The sequence below is a fragment of the Gossypium hirsutum genome, chromosome D12 (assembly GCF_007990345.1).
Source record: "Gossypium hirsutum isolate 1008001.06 chromosome D12, Gossypium_hirsutum_v2.1, whole genome shotgun sequence".
NCBI lineage: Eukaryota > Viridiplantae > Streptophyta > Magnoliopsida > Malvales > Malvaceae > Gossypium > Gossypium hirsutum.
Genome location: NC_053448.1, coordinates 49,272,668 through 49,288,052, shown reverse-complemented (window position 1 = coordinate 49,288,052; position 15,385 = coordinate 49,272,668).

Genomic DNA, 15,385 nt, shown 5'->3' with positions numbered 1-15,385 from the left:
GTTGCGACTACAATACTGATGAAGCGACCTTTCTAATTTGCTACCCAGGCTTTTAATCCAACCGTTTCATTTCAGCTTTCTAACAAACTCTTTTCTGGAGCCTCTTCTTGAACTCAAGCATCTTAGAATTTCTTTTCCCATTGATCGGCTCTAATCTTTTCTTCTTTAATCTGTTGTCGCCATTGTTCTGATGTTTTTCCCAACCCAGTAGTCTTTATCGACAAACGCAACTTCTTATAATATTTTTTTAGACTGTTTAAGTCTTCCTCAGCCTTGTTCTTTCCTTTTCTCATCTTTTCGACCTCTAACTTCTGAACGTCGACGTCTAATCCTAGCTGCATCTTTTCTTCTTTCAATTGTTCTATCTTTTTCCCCAGTTTTGAACTTCTCTTTTCAAAGTTTTACTTTATGATTTCTAGCTCAGACGGGATCACTTGTAGATGTTCTTCCATTGGCCGAGTGTTTTCTTAACTTGACATGGGGACATTGTCATTGACTCTTTTACCCCACCACTAATCATATTCGAGGGTTATCATGAGATTTGTGAAAAATCTTTTTATTCTATGAGTTTGAATCCAAGCGTTTGATATTTCACGAACCTTCTTCTTGTAATTGTCACCCTTGTATGCAAACTCACACTGAACCAACCCTTGCGTTATCAGTATGAACTGCCTCGATCTATACTACCTCAACGTAAGTAGATTAGCATATCCAATAGCTCCCCATATCCCGAGTAGAGGGGCTCAATCGAAGTCTTCAAATCGATACAGAATACCATTAGGGATCATCTAAGGAGCTCTCCATTCAACGTCTTCATCTTGGAGACTCTAGAGAATTGTCATCCATTTCTCCTCCGAAATGTCTTCTCGCCTTGATATAGCTATGGATTCTTTCAGCGAAGAGTAATTCTCGGAGAATGCTCAAAAACCTTTTCTACTTTCCAAAAGTGGCTGTGAAACCAAGATAGCAAGAGTTGTGCACACCCGATAAATCTTCCTTCGCCCACTCTCCGGCATGCACTCAAAGATCTGAAATGTAACAGCCCGATTTTGATCCTAATCGAAATGATGGTTTCAGGACCACGAATCCGAGTCAGAAAAAAGTATTTTAAAATTATTTTTGGTGTTTATAATGTTTGAATTAGTATGTGCTAAAATTTTGTTTAAAATTTTTATCGTTTAGATGTTCGATTTAATAAAAGGGCTTAATCGCGTAAAATAAAAATTTGGTGGTTTAATGTTCAAGGGCCGAATTGCATTTGTCTTTTTAACATGGAGTGTTTAAGTTGAAATTTGGCCATAATTTAAGTTAGTGGACAGTTTTGACTTATTTATATAAAGGTTTTATATTTATTATTAAAGGTTAATTACGTAAATGATTTAATATATTATATGTTATAATATAATAAAATGAAAGTGGTCATTCATTTTGCCCATAAACTAGCCGAAAATACTAAGAAAAAAAAGAAGAAGTTCATACATTCGACCATTCTTGGAGCTAATTCAAGGTTAGTTTTGTTTCAGTTTTTGATAATTTTTACGTTTTTTAGATCGTTGCTTCAAATACTACCCGACCCATGCTTCAATTTCTGATTTTGATGAATATTTTGAGTTATGCCATTGATGAATAATTGTGTTTTGTGATGTTTGATGATGAATTATTGAAGATATGTTTTGGGTTAGTATGTTTTGTATTGGAAATTTTGATGAATTTGAGTAATTAGGGCTAAATTGCAAAAATAATAAATTGAGGGACTAAAATGTGAAATAAATGAATTTTTGGGCTTGTATGGGCATAATGAATATTCAGCCAAAGCTTGGTATGTGTAAATTTTGTATGTTTTGTGTTTTATGCAAATCAGACTAAATTGTAAAAAGTATAAAATGTTAGGGGTAAAATAGTAACTTTCTCATTTATGTGTTTTTGGATTAAATTGAATGAAATTGTGTTTAAATGAGCTTAATTTGAAATTGTATAGATCAAGAAAAAAAGAAATCGGACTTGGATCGGGGAAAAAAATAGTAGTTGAATAGTCGTTCTATATACCCGTCGATATCCGAGGTAAGTCTATAAGCAAATATATATTGTTTAGTTTAATTAAATATGAATTTTATATTCTGAAAGGAAATATGTGAAATTATACATGTGTTAACCAAATGAAAATAAGCTTGGAAGCTATGTTTATGAATTCGTTTCGATCGAGTTACGACGTCCGAAAGCCCCGTACGAACCTTAAGAATAGCTAGGATACATATGTCATGACATAGGATTTCCGATATGTGTTCTCGTGTAAGACCACGTCTGGGATGATGGCATCGATATATGTGATTACGTGTAAGACCATGTCTAGGACATTGGCATCGTATTTGATTCGTATAAGACCTTGTCTAGGACAGTGGCATCGATATGAGATAGCATGTAAGACCACGTCTGGGGCATTGGCATTGTTCGATATATGTGATTATCCGAGTATCCTATTAAATTCCGAATGGTTCAACGGGCAATGATAAGTTGTGATCGAAGGTGTAAAACGAGCTAAAACGATCAGGTATGTGTTACTTGACTACCTATTTAAAAATAAGGTAAGTTGGCCAGTTGGTATGTGATACAAATTATATAAGTTACTAATATGAGCATATGTACATTGGTGAAGTATATTCGGCCATATGTTATGTATATGCATATGATGTTATATTTTGATTCAAAATTATATGTATACGTGTGTAAAGATATATTCGAATATATAATGATATTATGTCTTTGAATTGAATGACACTTTGAATATATATACATATACATTCGGTTAAGATAAGATTTACTTAAGAAAACACAAGTTTTATATGAAACGTTAAGCTTGAGGTTAAATGTGATTATGCTAGTATAATTTAATTTGGTTAAAAATGAGTTGATAATGTAGTTTATATCCGGTCAAAATTGATATGTAATAATGAGGTTAAAAATGAGAGCTGCACATGTGAATGACATTATATATATATTCGGCCAAATGTTAAACTTATGTGTATTCGGTTAAATATGGATTTGATGTATAGTATGTGTTTGATAAATGTATTTTTCGATTATGGAAATGGATATGAATATGGAAAACATTATTTTATTTTGTTGTAACTAATTAAATGTTGTTAAGTTATCTAATTGCTCATGACTTGCTAAGCTGTAATAGCTTACTCTGTGTGTTTTTCCTATATTTTTAGAGTTTCAAAGACTTGCTCGGGTTAGAAGTCGTTGGAGTCGTCATCACACTATCCGGTTATCGCTTCGGTAAATTAAAGCTTTGAGTTTTTAGTTATGTGGCATGTATAGGCTAGTTTTAATTTAGTTTTTGTATATATATTTAGCCATGCGAAAATGGCTTGATCTAATGCTAATGATCCAAGGTTTAAGCAATTTTGGTCATAGTAAAGGTGTGGGGTATGCTTGGTATATGAATTTGGTAAGGCGTAATGATATATATATGGTTTATAATTATTTTATTTTGGTAAGCTTGATATGGATGATGGATGTGTTATGGTTATGGTTTGTTAATGATGCTAATGATAGTGATTTTTAGTCATGTATTAGCTTAATTTGTAAGCATGAATTATGGTCTAATTTGTGTGATGGAATGGTATTGAGATTTGGCTTGATTAAATAGGTAAAATAAGATATATATTGAAGATGAAATAATGGTTATTTCGATTTATGTGATGTAAATAGAGGTGATGGTCATAATCTAGTTTGTGATTCGGCATTGGTGATCAAATCATGTAGTTAAGTATTTAGTTATATGTTAATTTTGAATTTGGTTGTATTCATTATGTGTGGACTATGTTATGCTATGAATATTTGGTAAATTTAAATGGTTAATTTGAGTAAATTTGTAATGGCATGAGTACATTGGTGAAATGGATTGAAAATGGAAATTGATATATTATTATATACATATTCGGTTGATAAGTTATTTGATAATTCGGTATGTAAAAGACTAATGGTTTTAATGCTTGAATTACAAAATGTGCAATATGTATACATAGTGGTATGATCGATTATGGTAATTGACTTATTATTGTAAGTATGAAATATTTGCATTGTATGTGTTCTTTTAAGTTTATAAAATGTTTATGTCATTATTGTGATTTTGTAACAGCCTGATTTTGAGCCTAATCGGATAAAGTGGTTTCGGGACCACAAATCCGAGTCAGAAAAATTTTTTAAATTTGTTTTTGGTATTTGCAGTATGTGAATTACTAATTGTGAAAATCTCGTATGAAAATTTGATCGTTTGAGTGCTGAATTTGATAAAAATGGCTTAATCGCGTAAAATAAAAATTTAGGGATTTAATTTAAAAGCATCTAATTGTTGTTGTCTTTTAAATCGGGAGGCTTAAAGGTGCAATTTAACCACTATATAGATAGTGGACGGTTAAAGTCAAGACTAACCTTAATGTATATATATTTTATATTTAGTAAGTAAGGTTAATTAAGTAAATAGACATATATTTCTCCAAGCCGAATGTTAAGCAAAAAGAAACTCAACTATGGCTTTCTAAAGTTCGGCACTTTCATAGCTTGATTAAGGTTAGTTTTGTTTCGATTTTTGATAATTTTTACGTTTTTGAGATCGTTACTTTGTGTACTACAAGACCCATGCTTTAATTTTTGAATTTGGTGTTGATTTTGTGATATGCCATTGATGAATGTTTGAGCTTTGTGATAGTTGATGATTAAATATGTAAGATATGTGAAAGATTAACATGTTTTGTCTTTGAATTTTTGGTGAAATTGAGAATTTAGGGCTAAATTGTGAAATTAAAATTTTGAGGGACTAAAATATGAAATAAATAAAATGTGTGGACTTGTCTAAACACTAGGAACATTCGGCCCTTGTATGGTGTGGACAAATTTTGTGTATTTTGTGTTTTATGCAACAGGGACTAAATTGCAAAAAGTGTAAATGTCAAGGGCAAAATGGTAATTTGCCCATTTATGTGTTTTTGGACTAAATTGAATGTAATAATATTTAAACTAGCTCATTTTGAATATATTTAGATCAAGAACCAAAGAAATCGGAGTTGGATCGGAGAAAAGCTAAAGTTATCGACTAATCGTCCGGTTTCGATTTTACACTTCCGAGGTAAGTCTATTAGCAATTTAATGTTATTAAATCAGCATATATACGTGTATATTTATTGTATTCTTAATGAGTTGTGATAAAAAGTATATAGAATGAATTTAATTAAAGTGTGAATGATATATATATTGTTCGAATATATATGTATACACATATAGGTTCTTGAATTTAGTTGAAGTATGGAAGTTATATATATATAAGGTCCGGATATATATATACTTGTATAAATTTTTGGAATTGATTTAAAGGTATGTATGTTATATTGTATATGTGAGTTTTGAATATATATATATACATATATACAAGTATAAGTTTTCGAGTTGAATTAAAGATGTGAAAAACATACATGTAAATGTGTGAGGTTCAAGTATAGGTGTATGTATATATATAAATTCTTGAAATAAATTTAAGGTATGAACTTTATATATATGAATGTGTGTGGTTCGAATGGATATAAATGTATATACAATTACTTGAGTTGAATTAAAAGTATGAATTTTAAATACCTATATAATTCGAACATGGTTTGCAAATTTCTTGAAGTGAGGTTAATGTTTACATGAATTATACATAAATGTTTCGAACATGTGTATTGCTAGTAAGAATTATATGAGGAATTATCTTCGTATTTGTGATATTCAGGTTTTGTGTCTAGCAGGCCTAATGCCGGTAAATTTTTCAGACTTAATGTCTAGCAGGCTTAATGCCGGTGTTCTAAGTCAGGCTTCAAGCCTAACAGGCTATATGCTAGTGAATAATTATGCATATTTTGGTTGAGGTTTAGTATTATACGAGACATATTATATTTATGCATGGTTGTGTGGTTTGTTAGAGTTAGTTCCAGATGAATATATATATAGATATATATAGATATATATTATGCATATAAATGGAAGTATATATGCGAAATTTTGGAAATGTTTTACTAATATATTATAAGCAGATTGAATGAATGTTCAATTATATAAATGTTTTAGTTGTTGGAATTGAGTTTGATCAAGGTTATACAAATGGGAAGCTAAATTCATAGGACTAAAGGTTGAATTTATATGATAGTATATATATATTTAAAATGGGATATGAAATGCATTGTTATAAGGTAATGAAATGAAAAACTTTTGTAAATGGTTTTTGTATAAATAATTATGAATATGTATATGCGGTTTTGGTATTTATATATAAACTTGATAGGTGAAAATTTGGCTTTGTGGTTTAGAATATTTTGAGATTAAAATGATGTTTGACTTTGCATGTTTGGTTGGTGTATTTTATGAAGTATAAATATATTTATTTGAAGATCATAAGACAAACCAAATTTCCTTTAGTAAATTAAGAGATGATAGTACATATACTTATATTTATAGGATTTGATAATCGATATAGACATATATACTTGTAACTCGCAAACATGAAAACATAGGTTTAATATATGTTGCATAAATATATATATGTATAAATATTTATATTCGAACATACTCAGATAAATTTTGACTGTTTAATATGAGATGTCATTTTGTTTTAAACTGAATGGTTCACTATGTATAATTAGTTATTTTTTTTATTTAGTAAAATATATTTATTTCTTTAAATCACTTTGTGAATTAAAACTTTGTTTTAATTGTATTCAATTGTGCTATGTCTATTAATACCTCGTAACCCTAATCTGGCGACAGATACGGGTTAGGGGTGTTACAAATTTGACTATTTAGGCTTAATATAGGATGGCAAAGGTTGCATGTGATTTAAATGTTATATAGAAGTTAATTTGCATGACTAGATATATATAATAAATTGATTTGGGTGTGTATATGAAATTTTGACATGATTTATACTGTATGGAATTGGCACGTTTTGAATCGGCTAAAGTACTTGGAAAATGGCTAATGTTAGTCAAGTGAGTAAAGTATGAATTGGTTTTATATGTATTTTAGGCTTAATAATTAGCATGCGAATTGGGTGTAAATTGTATGGTTAGTTTGCTAGCCGAATAGAAGATAAGATGAATGGCAAAGCATACAAATGTTTTGTACTTAAACGGGAAGTTAGGCATGTATGTCTTATTAGTTGAGTTTTTAAAAAAAATAGTGCATATTTGATAAGGTTAAATGCATTTGTGGCTAAGATGTTTATATGCTAAACGTGACTATTTAGTGAAATTGATTATGCTGCATTTTCTGATGGACAATAAGCTGAGCGATATGGATTGTTTGGTTTTATGCACATGAATAGAAGTATGAATTAATATGTTTGATATTCAGCTTAAGAAGTAAAAAAAATGCTTGGATGTCTTAATGTATGCGCATGGAATTTGTAATGTGATGAGTTATCTTATAATTTGATTTTTGAATGATATGAGTAAGAAGTATATATGTTTCGAATGGTGGGATTTTAAAGCATGTGTAAATTGACTATTTTGAGCTGTGTTTTATATGGTAATGCCTTGTAACCCTATTCCGGCGACGGATACGGGTTATGGATGTTACATGAAAGTTTCAGCCAAAATTGCTGGGACGAGCGTGACCTTTTTGTCAAGTCAGTCAAATAGATCTGAAACTGCCTCATCTATGTGCCTTAGTGCTTTGGGGTAGATTACTAACCTGTAGATACTCAAGGCGAAGACATCGACCCTTTTCTTCGTGTCCGGACGTGCCAATATCAAATCTCGCAAACTTTTCCAAGGGATACATTTACTATCTCCTTTTTGCTTAATCCGAGCTGTGACCCATTGCTCACTCATCCCCGTAATGCTCATTAGCTTCTTTAAGAAAGCCGGGACATTGACGGCTCTAGAATAAGCTTTGTCGACTTAAATCCTCGGGCAACGAAGTAAAGTTGTGTACTCCTCCACAGTAGGCACCAAATCTACTTTCCCAAAAGTAAAGCAGTTGTAGGTGAGATTCCAATATTGAGCTAAAGCTCGAAACAAGTGTTTATCCACCTTGCCATTGAGTAAATAAGGTAAATCACCAAAGTTACAGTAGAATAGTTGTTTGGTTTCGTCATCCCATTGGTCCTATACCTCTTTCAACTCTTGGAGATTATTTTGAGTCACATTGATGCGAGTGAAATCCCATAATTCTGACATGTATCCCTCCATCAGGTTGTCACGCTTTTCTTGTTATGTCTTCTCAGATCATATTCGAACGGCCACATTGTCCTCCACTTTATCAAGAAATTCTTTTTCCATGACAAGCTCTCTATTTAGCACTGAACGTGAATCAACACCCTTTTCTATGATGAAAATGCAATGCAATCACAGCCAAAACAAAACGAAACAAGTCAGTATATTTCATACAAACTAGAATTTGAAGCAAGAAATAAGAAATAAATAGAGCACCTAATCGGGTGACCATTAAAGGTTTGGTGTGGTTGTAACAACCCGGTTTTGACTCTAATCGGAATAGTGGTTTCGGGACCACACATCCGAGTCTGAAAAATATTTTAGTATTTTATTTGGTGTTTATTATGTGTGAATTTGCATGTGTGGAAGTTTCGTGAATTAATATTATGGTTTGAGTGCTTAATTAAAGAAAAAGGACTTGATCGCGTAAAAAAATAAAAAGGCTAGTTAATGTGTAAAGTGTTAAATTGCTAATGCCTTTTTAATATGGAGTCCTTAATAGGTTATTAGCCCACTATTAAGTAAGTGGGTGGTATTGGTCAAGAATGACCTTGTATTATAAGGTATATAAATTTATAAACAAAGGTTAAATAAGTAAACTAGTAATATGTTAATATATGTTAAATTATATCAAAATATAATTCATTATTCTTCATCTTCTTATGACCAAAACTAAAGAAAACAAAAAGAGAAAATCATAAGCTAGGTTCGGCCAATTTACAAGCTTAATTTAAGGTTAGTTTTGTTTTAATTTTTGATAATTTTTACGTTTTTGATATCGTTGCTAAGTTATCTTTAAAGCCCATGCTTGAATTTTTGAATTGGTTGTGTATTTTGTGATATGCCATTGAAGAGAGCTTGTTGTTTTTGTTGTTAGATGATGGAAAATAAATATATGTTGTTAGATTTTTCATGTTTTAATTAGTAATTTTAATAAAAATGTGTATTAAGGACTAAATTAAGAAAAGTGTAAATTGAGGGACTAAAATGTAAAATATATGTCATGCACGCTTATTGAATATTCGGCTAAGCTATGGTACAATGAAAGTTTGTTAATTTTATATTTTTTTGAAATAGAGACTAAATTGTAAAAAGTGTGAAATGTCAGGGGCAAATTGGTAATTTGCCCATTTGTTTTTTTTGGACTAAACTAAATGAATTATTGAATAAAAGAGTTAATTTTTAATATGTTTAGATCGAGAAACGAAGAAAACGGAATTGGATCGGGGGAAGTTAAAAGTAGTCGAGTAGTCGACTGTGTTTGTCGATATCCGAGGTAAGTCTAATAGCAATTTAAATGTTATTAAATTGGAATTTATATAAATATATCTATCATACATTTAGTAAGCTGGTACTAAAAGTATATAAATTGAATAAAATTATTGAATAAAAGAGTTAATTTTTAATATGTTTAGATCGAGAAACGAAGAAAACGGAATTGGATCGGGGGAAGTCAAAAGTAGTCGACTGTGTTTGTCGATATCCGAGGTAAGTCTAATAGCAATTTAAATGTTATTAAATTGGAATTTATATAAATATATCTATCATACATTTAGTAAGCTGGTACTAAAAGTATATAAATTGAATAAAACTTGATGATTTTTCTATGTGAAAGCCGAACATAGAAATTGATTTTGGGAGGTTAAAATTAATGGTATAAATTACATGTATATTAATTAAAGTATGCTTTAAGTTCAATGATATGAAACTAATAGTAGAATTTACATGGATATGTAGTTCGAATGTAAGATTTAATTTCATGAGTTGAATTTAAAGTTATGAATTATATATATATAGTTGAATGTATGATACAAGTTCTTTGAGTTGAACTTAATATTATGAAATATATATATACATACGGTTCGAATATATATATATTTTAAAGTTCTTGAGCTGAAATTAATGTACGAATTTTATATATATGTGTGATTCAAATATAGGTTATAAAGTTCTTGAGCTGAATTTAATTTATGAATTTTACATACATATGTGTATGGTTCGAATATAGGTTACAAATTCTTTGAACTGAATTTTAATGTTGTAAATTATACGAAAGATCATCTTTGTATTTGAGATTTTCAGGCTTAATGCCTAGCAGGCTTGATGCCGGTGAATTAATTCAGACTTTATGTCTAGCAGGCTTTGTGCCGGTGAAATGTATCAGGCTTTGTGCCTAGCAGGCTTTATGCCGGTGTTTTATACAAGGCTCTATGTTCTATAAATCTTATGTGAGCAATAGTAAAAGCAAATAAAGGTGTTAAGAAAGCTAAATTGTTCAGGTATGTGTTAGCCATTTGCTTAATTAGTGTTAAGGTAGGTTGATTATTTTTAAATTGATAATAGTTTCAAATGAAATATAGAGTATGAGTAAACCATTTGAGTATAAACATATTTTGGCATAATGATTTATTGAATATTTGGCTTTGCTAAATATTTATGTGTATTTGGCCATATGGTTTGTTTATATGAAAATTTAATGTGATTTTATTTAAAGCGTTATATGATACAAAATATTAGGATCTTTGGTTTATTTTAACTTAATGATGGAATAAGTATTAATATAAAAATATATATATGAATTTCTGCTTATGACTTACTAAGCTTTAATAGCTTATTATGTGTGTTTTTGTTTACCTCGGTTTTATATATTTTAGAATCGTGTTACGAGCTCGGGGATCATCAGCAAGCCTATCACACTATCGACTGTTTTCTTCGATATTTTACTAAGTTAAATTTTGAGCTTATGGCATGTATAGTCTGGATAAAATAATTGATTTTGGAACTTGTATGTATATAGCCATGCGAAAAATGGCTTGTCTTTAATCATTAGTATTTGTTTTGGTTTTTGTCTTATGGGTTCTTAAGTGTTTAATTTTATAATTTTGGCTATGGCTTATTTATATGTAATATACGGTAGCTATGTTTTGTTGATAATATGGTGAATGAGATGATATATATATAATATGAGTGGAATGTATGGAATTAGTAATTAATTGAGTTGCATGTTTATAAATTTTGGAAGTGTAGGATAGCTTGATTCGGGTTGTATTGATAATATGTTTGGATGTATCTTGGTTATACAGGTTCGGTTTGTTTTTTTTTAAAAGAAAATAAAAATGAGTTATCCATGATCATTTTGTTTAAGTTGAGTTTATGTGATTTTGAATGGATATTTGATGTGTATAATTTTTATATTTGAAATTGATTATATTGGAGCATGAATTGAGCTTGCAATCGAATGAATTATTAAGGTGATATTTAATTATGAGTTTTGACATGTTAGTTGAATTTTAATTATGCTATGTAATAATTAGGTATTTAGAAATATCGTAAATTCATGTGGTGCTTTTAAAATATGTTTGGTTTGAAAATATAAGTGATTATATGATTCAGCTTGATGTTCATATTTAAATTGATAAGTATGCGAATTGATGAATGTCAATAAAGTATAAATATGTTATAGGTAATGTGTTATAATGACCGAACATGTATTTCTTAGCCTGGTGATGATATTGAAATATGGTTATTTGGAAATGGCTCATTAAGAGTTCAGGCGTAAGCTTTGTTCTTTTATAATGATGTATATTTGTCTTTTAAATGAGTTTAAATAGGTTAGTCGAATAGAGTACATGGTAACTGGCAAAGTGTGAATATAAATTGATGTGAACAGCTGAACATAAGGAATTTAATTACTCAGGAATTTTTATTGAATCGATGTGATAATTCATGATTCTTATTTAAGATTTTAATGTACATTTTCTTGTATGGCTTTGTGACATGTTTGTTTAAATATAATTATGATTATATACAATTCGGAATTGTTTGAAAGTTGTATCTTATTTAGTAATGCATCGTAACCCTAATCTGACGACGGATAAGGGTTAGAGGTGTTACAGTGGCTCTACATAGGATAGGTTCTTAGGGCTCATTATATGTGGTTTGGTTCTAAAGTAAAGGTACTTGAACCTGCAGATTCCTTTATCCTCACCCATTATAGGCTCATACGAACCGAGTTCAGTTCAGGGGAATACATTTCCCTATGGCTATACAGGAAACCCTAGGGTTTCTAACTTTCTAAAAATTTTTAAGTGTTTTGGGCCACTGGGCTTGTAGTATATTGGGCTATATTTGTTGTAAATGGACTGTTCTTATTTTGGACTTTATTTTTTTTATTTTTGGTTTGCTTTATTTTATTCATGCCGGATAAAATTGGCCCGTTACAATATGCATATATAGGGAAGGAATTCATTTATATAGGTATAAAATATGCATATATTTACATACCTTTTTGTATGATCAATATTTTAATAATCTAATAACCACATTTCATTTTCTATTTATTAAGATCATGTACTTAAATTTTGTAGTAAATTAAAAAAATTCTAACTATTTATAGTTGTTTAACGTAAAAGAAACTTTCAACTGTTAAACCATATTTAGAGGTTTCATATCTATTAAAAGATTTACATTCATGAAAAGTACAATTATATTAAATATATTCAGCTGTTCGATTAACTTTCAACTTCAAAATAACCAAAATTCCGCTTTCATAAAAAAGTGTTATACATATATAAGAATTTAATTTTGACATAATATCAAATTTAACCTTAATGCTTATATATTTTGTCAATTTTACCCTTATTCTTTTTTTTAGTTAAAGTTGGCACTCTACATTTTAAAAGGAGTCAAATTTAATCATAAACTTTTAAAAAGAGTGAAATTGAGAGTTTTTTAACGAAAATACTGACTAAAACTTTAAATTTTTAAACATTTTAGTCTGCATGACAATCCACATGTACTCTATGCTAATATTTTTTGAATTTTTATAATTTATAGTTATAAATTTTGAATATTTTTTTATAAATTTTAAATTATTTGTTGACATGATATATATAAGACAAATAGTGTTATGTTAGCATAAAGTATATGTGGATTGCTACGCTGGTGTCATACCAACATCGTTAAAATTTTAATATTTTAGTCAATATTTCTGTTAAAAAGCGATTTAACTCTTTTTGAAATATTAACAACCAAATTTAGCTCCAAAAGAAAAAATAATGACCCAATTGACAAAAGATATAAACATTAAGAGCTAAATCTGACATTATGCCTTTAATTTTTTCATATTGACGAAGAAATTTAGATTCAAAATAATTAATCCAAAGCTATATATAAACTAAGATCTTAAAAAAGTACTAGAAATTCTATCACAACGTATGCACGTGGAAACTACTTATTTAGAACACAGTTTAAAAATAACATACAATAATTAATAAAATGTAATGTTCGAAACTAATAATAATAGCAACACATATGCAATACTTACGGAATTTAAATAAAAAATGAGTTTAAATTTCGCGTAACAAATTATGTAATAACATTGAAATGTTTAAATTTACGAAAATAAAACTTTGGTTAAAGTGGTAAAGAGAACATTTTATAAATGTTAGTGACATGTGTTCAAATGTCTAACATATGCAAAATTTATACTCATTTTTACTAAAAATGAAGAGAAAGACAAAAGTAACATTTGTAAGATATAATTTTTTTCAAATATATAAGGATAGTTTAGTATCCGATTAACTCGTCACACCAACTCAACCAAGAGCTTAAAGTATCAAAATAAAGCTTTTGATGAAATTTAAAAAAAAAAGAAAAAAGAAAAGGATTTTATAGGTGCTAGTGGCCTTAGTTCAAATCCTAACACGTACAAATTTAATAGTATAGTTAAACAAACAATTTATGTAACAACATTGAAAATGTATAAAAATATCAAAATATTTTTTTTTTGTTGAAGTGATAAAAAATATTTTATAGATGCTAGTGGCATGAGTTCAAATTTCAACATATGCAAAATTTATATTGATTTTAAGGATAAATATCAAAATTATACATGAATTTTGATTTAATGTGCAACTGTATATATGAACTTTAGTTTGGTGCAATTATACACATAAAACTTTAATCGTGGTTCAAATGTATATTTGAAACTTTAATTTTGATTTAATGATGCACATGTAAAGAAATAAATACATCAATTTATTTTTATATTGAATAAATATAATTATTTACATATGCAATATATAAACATAAAATAATGTTATATGAATAATTGTGTTAATAATTTACAAGAGTTAGATCAAATCAAAATTTCATGTATAAAATTGCACAAAATCAAAGTTCATGTATACAATTACACATTAAACCATAATTCACGTATAGTTTTGAGATATGTCCATTGATTTTATTAAAATAATAAAAAGACAAAAGTACCCTTAAAATGATATAATTTATTTATAATTAAATGATATTTTCATAATTTATTTAACTAAATTAAAATTTGATGACACCAACTCAATAAAAAATTTAAATAATAGTATAGATGGGTGAAAACTATAAAAACTTAAAAAAGGTTCAAAATAATTTTTCCTTATTAGTAAAAATTCATATTCCCCTTTCCAAAAGAAACCCTTAAAAGATTAAGTGCCATATGTATAAACCCAAGATCTTAAGCAGATACGAATACAATAATTCTTTCATATTAGTGAAAAATCATATCCACTTTAATAAAAAAAAAGTTGCTTGCAAAGCTAGAAAAATTTTTTGAGGGTCGGAATTAAATTGTATATTTTTATGATAATAAAATACAATTTTACAATTTTAATAGTCTATATCTTTATAATTTTTAAAAGATTAAATTAAATTTTTATCATTTTTTGGGAGCCAAAATATAATTTACTATTCACAATTTAAAATTTTATAAATTATAAAAGGCTTAAATGAGAAATTTTCTATTTTAAAGGAGCCAAAGCCCTTGCCAACCCCCTTGACTCTGCCACTCTGAAAAAAACAAAAACCGCATATATATATATATAAACCCAAGTTCTCAACATAATTACTATCAAAATTTCATTTCATACAATGGCAAATACCAAATTTCTTTCAAGTTATCTCATTCTTTTATGCATTATATTTGCTGACAACTTGGATCTTTATGAATGTATGTTTTTTTTCCATATATTTTATTATCATTTTCGCATTTGTTTCAAAAGATGAATTTATAAAATAAATTTTTATATGAAGTTTAAAATAAATTTAAGATGTCTAATTTTATTTAATATTGGGTTTTATTTATA